The sequence below is a fragment of the Mobula birostris genome, chromosome 17 (genome assembly GCF_030028105.1).
Source record: "Mobula birostris isolate sMobBir1 chromosome 17, sMobBir1.hap1, whole genome shotgun sequence".
NCBI classification, from domain to species: Eukaryota; Metazoa; Chordata; class Chondrichthyes; order Myliobatiformes; family Myliobatidae; genus Mobula; species Mobula birostris.
This window is the reverse complement of record NC_092386.1, coordinates 49,113,687-49,127,277: the sequence shown is the minus strand read 5'-3', so window position 1 is coordinate 49,127,277 and position 13,591 is coordinate 49,113,687. Positions and strand designations below refer to the sequence as shown.

Genomic DNA, 13,591 nt, shown 5'->3' with positions numbered 1-13,591 from the left:
CCGGATCTGAAAGCTGCAACTTTTCAAGAATACGTCCAAGTCTGATTTTAAATCTGATTAAGATTAAATCATTTTAAATCTCTTTTAAATCTGATGAAGATTTCTACAGCCCTACCTCTTTCTGGGCAAAAAAAGATCTTTCCTCATCTCCCTTCTAATCCTTCTACCAATTAATTAAAATTTAATCCACTAGATGTTTTGTCCACCTGCTGAGGCCCATTTTGATAGTGCTAGATTTATATTGCAGTTATTGTTCTAAGTCATTAGTTACTGACTGGTTTGCAATCAGAGATACACTCATGGCCTGTTTCAGTGCTGCAGAGAGAAAAAAAAACAAGACTTAACTGAGCATGTCTGAATATGGAGATGGAAGACAAATTTTTTCCCAACAATTATAGATGTAAATATTCGCAAAGTCCAGAGGAGATACTCCCCATGTTCTAAAGGCCCCAGTTTTGTGTTTGCCAGCGCTAGGTTGGTTGAACAAACCATCTGTGTGTCACGCATTAATATTACAGACAAATAGAAAAATGTGTGAAATTAACATTTCCATACCCAACTTTTACAAAGAGGGAGGGGTATATATGCAGGTTAACCCAAATCCCTTCACATTTTTGTTAAAATGAGATTATGAATGTGCTTTAGGCAAGTAATCATTGTGGTTAAAGGAAATGCCGGCAGTTTTCAAAACGAAGCAAGTACTTCTAAAATATTATCTTTCTGATGATATGCTGGTGAACAATAAACAGCAATGAAATACTTGTTCAAATACTCTTGTTTCCTTAATAACTACTGCTGATAACCACAGCTGTGCTGCAGTAAACAAAAGTAACGGGATATTTTAAATCCAGCTGACTCCACTACACTCACATTTTACCTGAAGATTGCAGTTAGATAGTGCGGTTCTCTCAGTCGCTTTCTGAGGCTGAGATGAGAGAGCTCTACTGAGCCGAATCGAATGGTTGTACTATAGATGGATTAATCCAAAGAAAGGTCTGCAACTTGTTTACAACTTGGACAAGTCCCTACGCGTTTCACAGCTGTGGGCCTGCATTTGTCGTACGGCCACCCTCACAGTGTGCTACAAAGCGCGGCATTTCTCATCTCGCTGTGTGCATACAGAAGAAGCGAGCAAACAACCTGTCATGTTTAAAAACTGCAAGCCCTTTATGACTGCACTTGAAATATAGATCAATGTGGGGTTCACATTCTCAAAATAATGACGCCAACTCCCGACGAGGAATTTTCCTCAGGGGATGGCTCAACTTGCTTATGTCTCCATACAAATGATAAGTACTTTTCTTTATAAAAAGTTCAAATCACTCAGAATTAAAATATCGCCAGTCATTGTCCCTGTCCCTGCAAAATGGTTTCTGGTCAGAACCGTCAGATTGCAACATTTTCAAACCAAATTGATTAATCAGACGATACTCAAGCATATTATTTAACATCAGATCCATTTTCAGCTGCAACGTGTATTCCATCTCTCTCCAACCCCACCACTGCTACCCTTTCTCCCACCCAGCGCCCCAACCTGACCCACACGATGGGCAAACTATTAATTCAAACTATACTTAACCGGAGATTGGCAAGTGATGTCGACTCGCTTCCCAACCCAACTGCCACCAAACTTTGGTTTCCAACCAAATTTGTTCAACTACTGACAACACCGCTTTCGCGGCATGGGATTAACCGCCCAGAAAAACGACGAATTTAATGAAGATGAAAACGGCCGCCTGGACTGAATCAGCCAAACAGTGACGCTAATTTCCCGCTTCCAATTTTTCCTCAGGAGGGCAAGGATTCGCTGTCTAAGAAGCCAATTTGTTTCTTTCTTCCGCCAACACTGGTTGACTGTTTTCTATTTTACTGCTTATTTTTAGTCCTTTGCTTTTTACAATAAAAATAAGGCAATAAGATCACCGTGATATTCAGTTCTCAGAGCTTTCGTAAACAATGGTGTACAACTAATTATATGTTTGTTTAATGAGCAGATTTGATCTGACCGCGTCAGTATCATTTCCAGACCTGTCCTTGGTCTCCAATAGGTTCACGCTACAGTGGAATTTGTCGCGTTAGCTGCACTATCAACGTTCCAGTCAACTGCACTGGATCAAAGTCCGCTCGGCCGTTGCTAAGATGATAGTTGATTGTATCACACAAAGAACTCTGAACACATTCGTTGTCAAAATAAAATGCAGTATAATTAAGGGCATAGAATCAATATCCGGGACAAGGAATCGCTACAAGCCAACTTCTCCATATTCTCTGGTTGCAAAAGTGCCAAGAGGAACGCAGTACGTTGCAAAACTCGAACCTAACTCCACGCGCAAGTCTTGTGAGCTGTACTACGCAAAATGTTAAAAAATGGAAACGACAACATTAACTTTTTAAAAATAAAGATAAAACTTTCGCAAAATTGCATAATCATAAGGTGATGCAAAGATAACGCGGCTACTTACAGACCCCAGACTTCGCTTTCGCGTTTCCTTTAACTCCAACGTGCTAACCTCTGTCGCCTTCTCTCGCCGAGTCCGCTGCTCAGTCACAAGCCGATGGGCTCATATTATGAGATAAAATAATGAAAGATTGTTCTTGATAATTATATGTAACATCACAACGATGCTGACTGAAAAAGAAAATCCCTAGGAAAGAATATGAGGGATGCAACGGCACTTCGGCTAATACTTATGTAAAGAAACAAAACACTCCACACTCTTATTTTATCCAGAATACGTTAAAGTTTCAGCTGTTTGGGACAAGATGTTAACCGACATAGAGAGCTGCAGAAAAGGGCAGTTACTTCCTCTTTCAGTCTAGAGTCCAGTCCTCATTCTAACTTCCCCAAGTCAATTTATTTTGAAAACTTCCTCCTTTGACAAATCGACAAGCACACCCCTCATGAAATTTATCCCTGGACCAATTCACAACTTCGAAATTTTCAGTTATGGGAAAAGATAGCAATTTTTGCTCTGAATACAATTGTTATCAAGTCCAGCAGATTTAACTAGGGTAAATACATAAACACTGACGTGGACAATGTCTAGATGCCCCCAGAAATTAATAAATCAAAAAATAATCCCTTTCATGGTTATATTTAATTCAACACCCCTTACACTTTTGAGAAGATCCTTCCACAAAAGAAACTTTAAGTAATCTTGTATATGTTTAGAGATTTGTACAGTTCTATACATTAAACTCATAAGTACTTAAATTGTAATTGCTGACTGTGTGAATAACAATTTTAATTGTCATATTTTGCATTAGCTACAAAGAATTCTCAAATAATCAGATTGAAAAGCTGATACAGCAGTATTTTATTTGTCCATAAATAATCACAGATGCTGAAATAGTACAGAAAATGCCGGAGGTATTCTGCAGGACAAGCAGTGTCCATGCAGAAAGGAGAGAATGAGTTAACCTTTCAGGCTGATCATCTTTAATCAGACAAAAGATCTTTGACCTGAAACATAATTCTGTTTCTCTCTCCTAAGATGCTTCCTGTGAACTTCCAACACTTCTTGGTTTAATTTTATTGTTAGTTCTTCATTGCATTGAGAAACTCATGGTTAGCAGTGTTTAAATCTTGCTGCTGGTGAGGTCTATTTGCCTCTGTGCTGAACTGAGGGTGTGGCCTGCAAGCAATATTCCCTCTAATTTTTAGTAGTCAGCATGTGCAAAAATTTTATGTATGTGGTGTAAATTTTTTTCTGCGACAGAAGTATGTGCGCACTGAATGCACAAATGGCATAGTTTATGTAGGTTTACATAATATTTGACATAAAACTGCACAGAATAACAACAAAATAACACGTATTTACATCACTCAGTTATTTTTTCTATTTTTTCAGTTAGCTAAAAGATTATTTTCAATAAGAATAATTATTAATTTCTACATTATTTTAGGTAATTAACCTTTTGTGAGCACATTAAATTCCTTTGTGCACTGGTTGAAAAATGTGTGTGCGCGTGCACACTCACGCACAGCTTAGAGGGAACAGTGCCTGCAAGTAATGGGTTCCTGGATCGACTGTGACTGGCTTCATGGCTGTGGACTCACTTTTGTGAACTTCAGTTCTGAATCTTATTTGCTTACTTTAAATGTTTGCACAATTTGTTTTTTTTTCTGCATGCTGAGTGTTTGAATGTGTTCTTTTTTTAATGGGTTATATTGGATATCTTTGTTTTGTGGCTGCCTGTAAGGACACATATCACAGGGTTGCATATAGTATACATACTTTGATAATAAATGTACCTTGAACTTTAAAATTGACTTGAGCTTGTCAATTTGATGAAATTTGGGTTTGATTCATGGGGATACTACCTCACCTCAAAAACACACTTGAAATATTAAGATATGAAGTTGAAAACCTGACACTTGAAAATGTCACATGTCCCAAATGTATGCTATATCCAAATCCAATTGACCTCAATGATTAATATCTGTTTAGTGAATCATAATAGATAGCTCAGATAGAGAGAGGAAGCTTCACAGTACATTGCTCAGAAAAATAACCAAAGATGAGCAACACCCAGTACACATGAACCAATCAAACAGGCCCATGATTTTCATAGCTGCTTATTAAACACCAGCAAGCTCATGGGAACACAGAACCACAAAATAAGCCAATCAAAATACCAAGGATTTCAGACTTGATGCATTGGTCAGTTTGCATAGCCTGGTGTTGCACTTCCTCCAGCACATGTTAACATGTGTTACTGTATAACCTTCATTTCTGAGCTCGGTAAACACCTAGAAGTGAAATGTTTTCAAGGTCAATATACATTGATGTAATAGTTTCCTGAAAACAAGCGTGAAGATATTTCACAATACCTGCAAGAAGGCCAACAATAGGACCAAAAATCTTAAAAAAGAACCTCAGACAGTAGGACCTCCTGAGCAAAATAACTTCACCCTCTCAATGGGATCATGGCAAACTGCACCTCCTAGGCATTGCTGCAGAACTTTCATAAAGGTAAAGGTCATGAAATCACCTTATCCTAATTCCCACCTGATCGCAATTATTTGCATATTGTTGTCCTTGGAAGTTTGGATAATTATTCCGATAGGAGACAGGAAAATGGAAGCTGGAATAGGCCACCAGGACCCTCAAGGCTGTCTCTCCATTCAATATGGTCATAGCTGATCTATGCTGTCCTCAACTCTTCTCCTGTTCCACTTTCCCCTTGTCCTAAATTGCTTGACCTTTAAAATATTTACCCTACCCTTTCTTAGATGTATCTTTTGATATAGTTTCCAGCATCCTTGGGGACAGAAAATTTCAAAGATTCACTACAAGCTAACTGAAGGGGTTTAAATGCACGTTTATACACCTCTATCAAGTCACCTCACATCATCCTTCACTTCAAAGAGAAAAACCCTTGCTCGCTCAACCTATCCTTATAAGACATAGTCTCTAATCCAGGCAGCATCCTAGTAAATCTCCTGTACATCTTCTCCAAAGCTTCCACATCTTTCCCATAATAAGGTGACCAGAACTGAAAACAAAATTATAAGTGTGGTCTTACTAGGGTTTTATAAAGCTGTAAAATTACCTAGCAATACTTGAACTCAGTCCCCTCACTAATAAAGGTCAACAAAGTACAAAGTTCAAAGTACATCTATTATCAAAGCATATATACAGAATACAGCTCAGTGATTCATCCTCCGATGGGTAGCCATGAAACAAACACCATGGAATCTGTTCCTAGAAAAAACATCACATACCTAATGCACAAAAGAAAAGAACAAATTGCACAAACAGCAAAAAGTGAGCGAACAACACACAGAGTATCAACATCAAACCGGGAGTCCAGAAGCCGCCAATTTTTGTTCAGCACACCTCGGTTCAGCGCTGCTAGCTGACTGCAGGCCACAGAACCAGCCTTCAGCAAAGCGCCCCAGTCCTCACCTTATCAAACTGCCCAAAACCAGCAAAGGGTATTCAGGATCCAGTAACACATGCAACTGGATCCTCAAAATCCCCCAAAATGAGTCCATAGCCACGAGCCTCACTTGCACTCACTCATGAGCCCAAAATTCCTGCACTTTTCTCTGACAGTAGCTAGCGAGAGGGAGAGTGTTGTAACCGAGAATAATGTCACATGAAAGACACTGAAACTAGTGGAGATAGAAGCTTTTATTCTAGCAAAATGAGTATACAGGCATCATATTGGAGACACTCTTGGAAGAGGAGGCCTGCCTGACCCAATTTTTTTTTACGAGACATTGTTATATGCTAAAGATCAAAGATAACAGCAGGACAATTCTATAGCTTCAAAATGTCCATGAAGGTTCTCATTCGTCTAGGTGATGGTATATCAAGCAGTAGTAAATCAAGGCAACTGGACTTGCTGTGTTGTCTAGAACGTGTTTCGCCACTCATCCGAGAGGCTTCTTCCATTCTGATCCATGGTGGGTAGCTTCCGTCTTATAAACTCTCATTACCTCTATGACTCTTAATAACCCTCATGAAATTGCTATAATTTTAAACAACTCACAGAGTTAATAAATTGGAAAATTACTCGCCATGGATCAGAACTGAAGAAGCCGCTCAGATGAGTGGCGAAGTATCTTCTAGACAATACAGCAAGTTTAGTCACCTTGATTTAATACTGCTTGATATCTATAGTTGCAATGTACCTACAACACTTTCTTTGAATTACATATAGTTTCCAAAGGGAGGGAGGAGAAGATGGCGGCCGTTCCGAATGAATATCATATATGTTAACTAGGGGAGCCGTGCACAATCCAGATTTGATGGAGACAGCCGTGAGAAGCATGGAGGAACACCTGGAGTAACTTCTGAAAATGCCCGCTTTGCTGCCATTGCTACTGTGCGATTGAGAATCTCCGGAGGGAAGACCCCAAATCCTCGGCTTTGCCTATTGCCTGTTGCCGGGGACGGGGTCGAAGCGCTCGGTGTCAGAGAGCTGGTTGGAGGCTTGGAGTTTTCAGATGGACTCGAAGTCGGACTGTGGTCGGATACTTCCAGGATGCTGCATCAGCAAGTTTGCGGCACTGGAGGTTCACCGTCTGCGTGAGATGATGGGACTTTCGAAAGATTTTGAGACTTCTACCGTGCCATGGTCTGTTCTTATCAAATTACGGTATTGCTTTGTACTGTTGTAACTATGTGTTATAATTATGTGGTTTTTGTTAGTTTTTAAGTCAGTTTGTCATGTGTTTCTGTGATATCATTCTGGAAAACATTGTATCATTTCTTAATGCATGCATTACTAAATGACAATAAAAGAGGACTGCGTGTCCTCATAATCTAAAAAAAAGCACCTTGCTTTTCACACCCACTCTCCAGACACCCAAAATTAACGTTACTCCCCTCTAATTCTAGGCTGCATTCCTGTATACGCAGGCATCTGAGGACTAAGTGGAGTTTTTCTTTTTTTGTGATTGAACCCTACCTGCAGTTCCAGGAAACCCATTGTTCTGAGTTGCATTTTAAATTCAATCTGCAACCCACATGCAAATCTGATGAACGGCTGTTGTTGAAATTAATATTTGCTATATACTCTGACTCCGGAATACGCCCTAAGAGAAAGGAAGGCCATAACTTATTAGTAGAATCACATTCGAAAGAAGATGAAGTAAAAGAAGTAGTTTCGTGAACTACAGGAATTCTGCAGATGCTGGAAATTCAAGCAACACACATCAAAGTTGCTGGTGAACGCAACAGGCCAGGCAGTATCTCTAGGAAGAGGTGCAGTTGACGTTTCAGGCCGAGACCCTTCGTCAGGACTAGTTTCGTGAACTGTTTACAGGACATTGTACTGTTCGCTGGTGCCGTCTTGAAGTCCGACTAAGTCATACGTCCTTTTAACCACTCTAGCAACTTGTGTGGCAACTTTGAGGGATCTATGTATGTGGGTCCTAAGATCCCTCTGTTTCTCCACACTGCTCAGAATCATGCTATTAACTCTGCAGTCTACCTTCAACTTTAACCTTCCAAAGTGAGTCCCTGGGCTGAACTCTATCGGCCACTTTTTAGCCCTGCTCTTCATCCTGTCAATGTCTTGTTGTAACCTATGAGAGGCTTCTACACTATGCACAACTCCACCAACCTGCAAACATACTAACCCTGTCCTCCACTTCCTTATCATACACCTTATTAAAATCCATGTACACCACACCCACTGCTCTACCTTCATCAGTATGCTTTGTCACATCCTCAACGAATTCAACAGGCTCATGAGGCATGACCTGCCCCTCACAAAGCCATGCTGACTAACCCTAATCAGACTATGCTTGCAAATCCTTACATTAGATTCACTAGAATGATTCCGGGAATGAGAGGGTTAACATATGAGGAACGTTTGTCCGCTCTTGGTCTGTATTCCTTGGAGTTTAGAAGAATGAGGGGAGACCTCATAGAAATATTTTGAATGTTGAAAGGCATGGACAGAGCGGATGTGGCAAAGTTGTTTCCCATGATGGGGGAGTCTAGTACGAGAGGGCATGACTTAAGGATTGAATGGCGCCCATTCAGAAGAGAAATGCAAAGAAATTTTTTAGTCAGAGGGTGGTGAATCTATAGAACTTGTTGCCACAGGCAGCAGTGGAGGCCAAGTCATTGGGTGTATTTAAGGCAGAGATTGATAGGTATCTGAGTAGCCAGGGCATCAGAGGTTATGGTGAGAAGGCGGGGGAGTGGGACTATGGGAGATTGGATCAGCTCATGATAAAATGGCAGAGCAGACTCGATGGGCCGAATGTCCAACTTCTGCTCCTTTGTTTTATGGTCTTATGGTCTTATGGTCTTTAAGAATCTTGTCCAATATTATGCCCACTGAATTAATACTCAGGGTTATCCCTACTCCCTTTATTGTACAAAGGAGTAACACTTGCCACCTTGCAATCATCCGATACTACTCCTGTGGCCAGTGAGGATTAAAGATGGAACAATTCTTCCCTTGCTACCCACCATAATCTGGGATATATCCCATCGGGCACTGTGGTCTAGCCTATCTAATGCTTTTAAGGTCCCTCTCTCTGGTGAATGAATACCGAAGCAAGGTTTCAGTTAAGGATCTCCCCTACCTCCTCTGACTCCAGGTACATGTTTCCTATTCCGTCTCTGATTGGTCCTACCCTCAGACAAGTCATCCTCCTGTTTGTCACATACATGTAGAACTCCTTGGGGTTTTCCTTAATCCTACTTGCCAAGACCCTCTCAAGCCCACTTCTAGCTCCCCTACATCCATTTTTCAAGTCCTTCCTGTCTACCTTGTAACTTTCCAGAACCCTGTCTGATTCTTGCTTCCTAAACCTCAAGTAAGGTTCCTTCTTCCTCCTGACAAGATGTTCTATGTTTCTTGTCAACCATGGTTCCTTCACAGTGCCATCCTTTCCATGCCAAACCTTTCCAGAATCCCATGGCAGTGCTATTCTTGGAATCACAATGTTCTCATCAAATGGAGAGCATCCAACCACTCTCTTGCTCATGTCTTGTAAATGGTGGATAGGATTTGCATTGCATTCCTCCAATCCCAGTCCTCCAGTTCTTCAGTTTCAAAATCATTTAGTGCCTGCTCAGGCTTTGGAGGAAATTGCAGCCTTCAAGTAAAGCAGTAATGAAGGGATTAAAAGGTACAAAAGACAATGAAAATGTTTACTATACAGAATCTTAAAGGTTGTCTTTTGCTTAAATCATTTGTTGGACATTAGGAAATTCAGTTGCAGGTGGAAAATATGAAAATAAAAAGTATTTTGTTGACAGTCGCACAAAAGGCATGTTCTGACAGTGAAATAATAACCATTGCATGGGTACATATGACTCAGTATCTGTTGGGAACTGATAACATCTGCTTTATTGTACATTTTTCAGAGCTATTGTAAGCATCTCAAAGCACCGGAAAAGTAGTATTTTGGAAATATTAGTAGTGATCTTTCAAGAATCATTATATTCTGGAATGGTTCCAAAGGACTAGAAAATTGCAACCATCACTCCAGTCTTCAAGAAAGGGAGATGCAAAAGACAGGAAATTTTAGGTTGGTTAGCCTGACTTCAGTACAGTAGCTGACCAGATCTTAGAGTCCATTATTAAGGATGAAGTTTCAGGGTAGTTGGACATGATAAAATAGGCCGAAGTCAACATAGTTTCCTTCAGGAGAAATCTGGCCTGACAAGTCTGTTGGAATTCTTTGAAGAAATAGCAGGCAGGATAGAGAAAGGAGACTAAGTGGATGTTGATTACTTGGACATTCAGAAGATCTTTGACATGGTGCAGTACATGAGGCTGCTAAACGAGATAAGAGCTCATGATATTACAGGAGCAATAACAGCATGGTCAGAAGATTGGCTGACTGGCAGGAGGCAAAGAGTGGTATTAAACAGGGCCTTTTCTGGTTTACTACCAATGACTAGTCATGTGCCACAGGGGTCGGTGTTGGGACCACTCCTTTTCACGTTATATGCTGATGTTCTGGACGACAGAATTGATGTCTTAGTAGCCAAGTTTGAGGATGATACAAAGATAGGTGAAAGGACAGGTAGTGTTGAGGAATCAGAGAGTCTACAGAAGGACTTGAACAGATTAGGAAAATGGGCAAAGAATTGGCAGATGGAATACAGCATGGGGAAGTGTATGGTCATGCACTGTTATAGAAGGAATAAAGGCATAGACTATTTTATAATTGGGGAGCAAATTCAGAAATAGAAGATGCAAAACTTTTAACTTGAGAATATAAAAGTCAGGATGTAGTGCTGAGGCTTTATATGGTATTGGTCAGAGTGCATTAGGGGTACTATGAGCATTTCTAAGAAATGACGTGCTGGCATTGGAGAGGGTCCAGATGAAGTTTACATGAGTTATCCTGGGAATAAAAGGGTTAATATATAAGCAGAATTTGATAGCTCTGGGCCTGGGAGTGTGGAGAAGCGAGGGGGGTGGATATTGAAAGGCCTCAATAGAGAGGGTGTGGGGAGGATGTTTCCAATTGTTGAAGATTCTAGGATCAGAGGGCACAACCTCAGAACAGATGTACAGCCCTTTAGAACGGAGATTGGGGGAATTTATTTCACTAGATTTTGATGTATCTGTGGAGCTCATTGCCACAGACAGCTGCAAAGGCCAAGTCATTGGGTATACTTAAAGTGGAGGTTGATAGGATCTTAATTAATAAGGACATCAAAGATTGTGGGGAGCAGGCAGGAAAATGGGGTTGAGAGGGATAATAAGTCAGCCATGATCATATAGGAGAGCAGACTCAATGGCCTAATTCTGATTATGTATTATGGTCTTATTGACATTGTCCTTGCAAAATCATCTATATTCACCAGTGAGAAATATCACTGTCCTCTCCCACACCAGCACTCCAGAATTGTGGCATAATTTGACTCCACTGGGCATGTCACATTGCCTGACACTAGATTCTCAAAACAATACTCCAACCTCAGTCACAGAAAGTGATTAATAGATAAACATAGGTAAAGATGCAAGGATGTTTTCAAATCTTCTTTGAAAAATGCATATCCCCTCTGATTCTTGGCACGTGACTGCTAAAAATGGAGAAAAGAGACTACAGGATATGATTGGGAATCTCAAGTCCATGCATTGAGAGCATGTAGAAGCCCTGTATAAAAGCAGAAAGTGTGTGCCACCTCTCAAACCATTACTTGTCCATCCCATCAAACACTTAGTTTGTAGTTCCCACATTGGTCTACGTCAGAACCCACAAAAATAGAGTGGAAACAAGTCATCCTCAATCCCTAGCGATTTCATAAGAAGAAAATGGTTGTATGAGCCAATGGTCTGACAAGAATAATATTAGAAGCATCTGCCACAGTGCCACCTAAAGGAGAAAGAAATATTTACAGTGAATTTTTGATAACCAGATTTCGTTGTACCTGGACTGTTGTCCCAGATTGATTCCAACAGTTCCTGCTTGTACTTACCTGGGCTGAATGCTGAAGGCTGATCTCATAGCCTGCCGTAGTCCCATGTTGGATGGCATGGTGTAGATTTCAACTCGATCTCAAGCAGTAGTGCAAAGTCCTACCTTCAAAACATTCTTGACAGTCTTTGCCAGAAACACAGTTAAGTGTGGAGCTCTCCCTGCTGTGAAACTGGCCATGGAGTTTAGTTTGTTTTTAAGTGTCCCTGGCATTTAAAAATAATATATTTTAAAGAAATAATTTAAAAATCATTGTTAAATGATTAAATTTTTAAAAACTGCAGATAAAGAGATTAAGAACAAGTACTTCAAAATAATTAAAAACATTAAACCAAAGGAAAACAATTTCAAAAAATCACCTTTTGCAGCATAACCTACAGTCCTAGAATTCTTACTGAATGCAATGATGTCTCACATTCTGTTCCTTTGAAACGACTGGTCACTGAGAGTAAGAATCACTCTGATAAATGACATCAGCCAAGTCTTATACTCTCTTTCTTGCTCAGCTGGACCATGTATTGGACTATTATTACATCAGTAAGAAAATAATATTAACATACTGCAAAATCATCTCTAACAAATGCTCTTCCTCTTCATAGACAGCCCTTTGGAATTAAGAATGACATGCTCCCACATTAGTTCTGTGGGTTCTGAAGTGCCTTTGAAGCCAATATGGGAACCACAGATATTGCCACAAATGGGAGAGGAAGTGCCTGGTAGGGCAGATGGCTGGTTAGGTTGGAAAGTAATGCACACCTTCCTCTATCTATTCTGTGCTTCTGAATGTTTCTGAATGCTTCTGCAAGTTGAGCTGTCATAGGCGAGAGATTCCGAAAAGTCAATGGAGAATGTTGTAACTTTTTCAGGAAGCTTTGAAAACATCCTTGAACTTTTTTTCTTGCATCTACATAGTAACCTTTTCCCAGGAGAGAGCTCAGAATGGAGTGTCAGTTTTGGCAGTCCGGTGTCAGGCATGTGAGTGATACGTCTAATCCAAAGGAGGTGGCTGAACATGCTCAATATTGGTCTGAGAGTCAATGCTGGTGTTGATTCCCTTACCCTTCCAGTAACATTAGTGGATTTTACAGAGACAGCATTGATAGCATGTTTTCAGAGCCTTTACTTGCCCACCATAGATTGTCCAATCCTAGAAATATATACGAAGCCAGGGATTACTGCTGCACTATAGGCTACGAGTTGCAGGTTGGAAGTCTTGAACCTCTAACACTCTTTAGTTCAGTCATGGACTGGGTTGGCATGCTGAAGGATGTAGTAATTTTTATCATTGAGATTAGCCCTGGCCGAGACATGGCTACTGAAATGTTCTCTGTTTCCCAAGGTTTCATCATAGATCTTTATTGCCATGGTATGGCTTTGTACAGTGAGGTCAGGTTGGAGGAGAACCTTTTATGTGGATAGAAACATAGAAACATAGAAAACCTACAGCATAATACAGGCCCTTCGGCCCGCAAAATTGTACCGAACAGGTCCCTACCTTAGAAATTACTAGGCTTGCCCATAGCCCTCTATTTTTCTAAGCTCCATGTACCTATCCAAAAGTCTCTTAAAGACCCTATCGTATCCGCCTCCACCACCATTGCTGGCAGCCCATTCCATATATTCACCACTCTGCGTAAAAAAAACTTACCCCTGATATCTCCTCTGTACCTACTTCCCAGC

General features: G+C 40.5%; 1 protein-coding gene across 3 annotated transcripts in view; it reads right to left on the bottom strand.

The window, feature by feature from the left end:
• Nucleotides 1-2,816, bottom strand: part of syk (spleen tyrosine kinase) — a 131,942-nt gene extending 129,126 nt beyond the window's left edge. For all 3 annotated transcript variants that reach the window (XM_072281690.1, XM_072281692.1, XM_072281691.1), the window contains exon 1: nucleotides 2,463-2,816. The gene's annotated coding sequence lies outside the window, so the exon portion shown is untranslated. The remainder of the gene's footprint in view (nucleotides 1-2,462) is intronic.
• Between the last annotated feature and the right edge of the window lie 10,775 nt (nucleotides 2,817-13,591).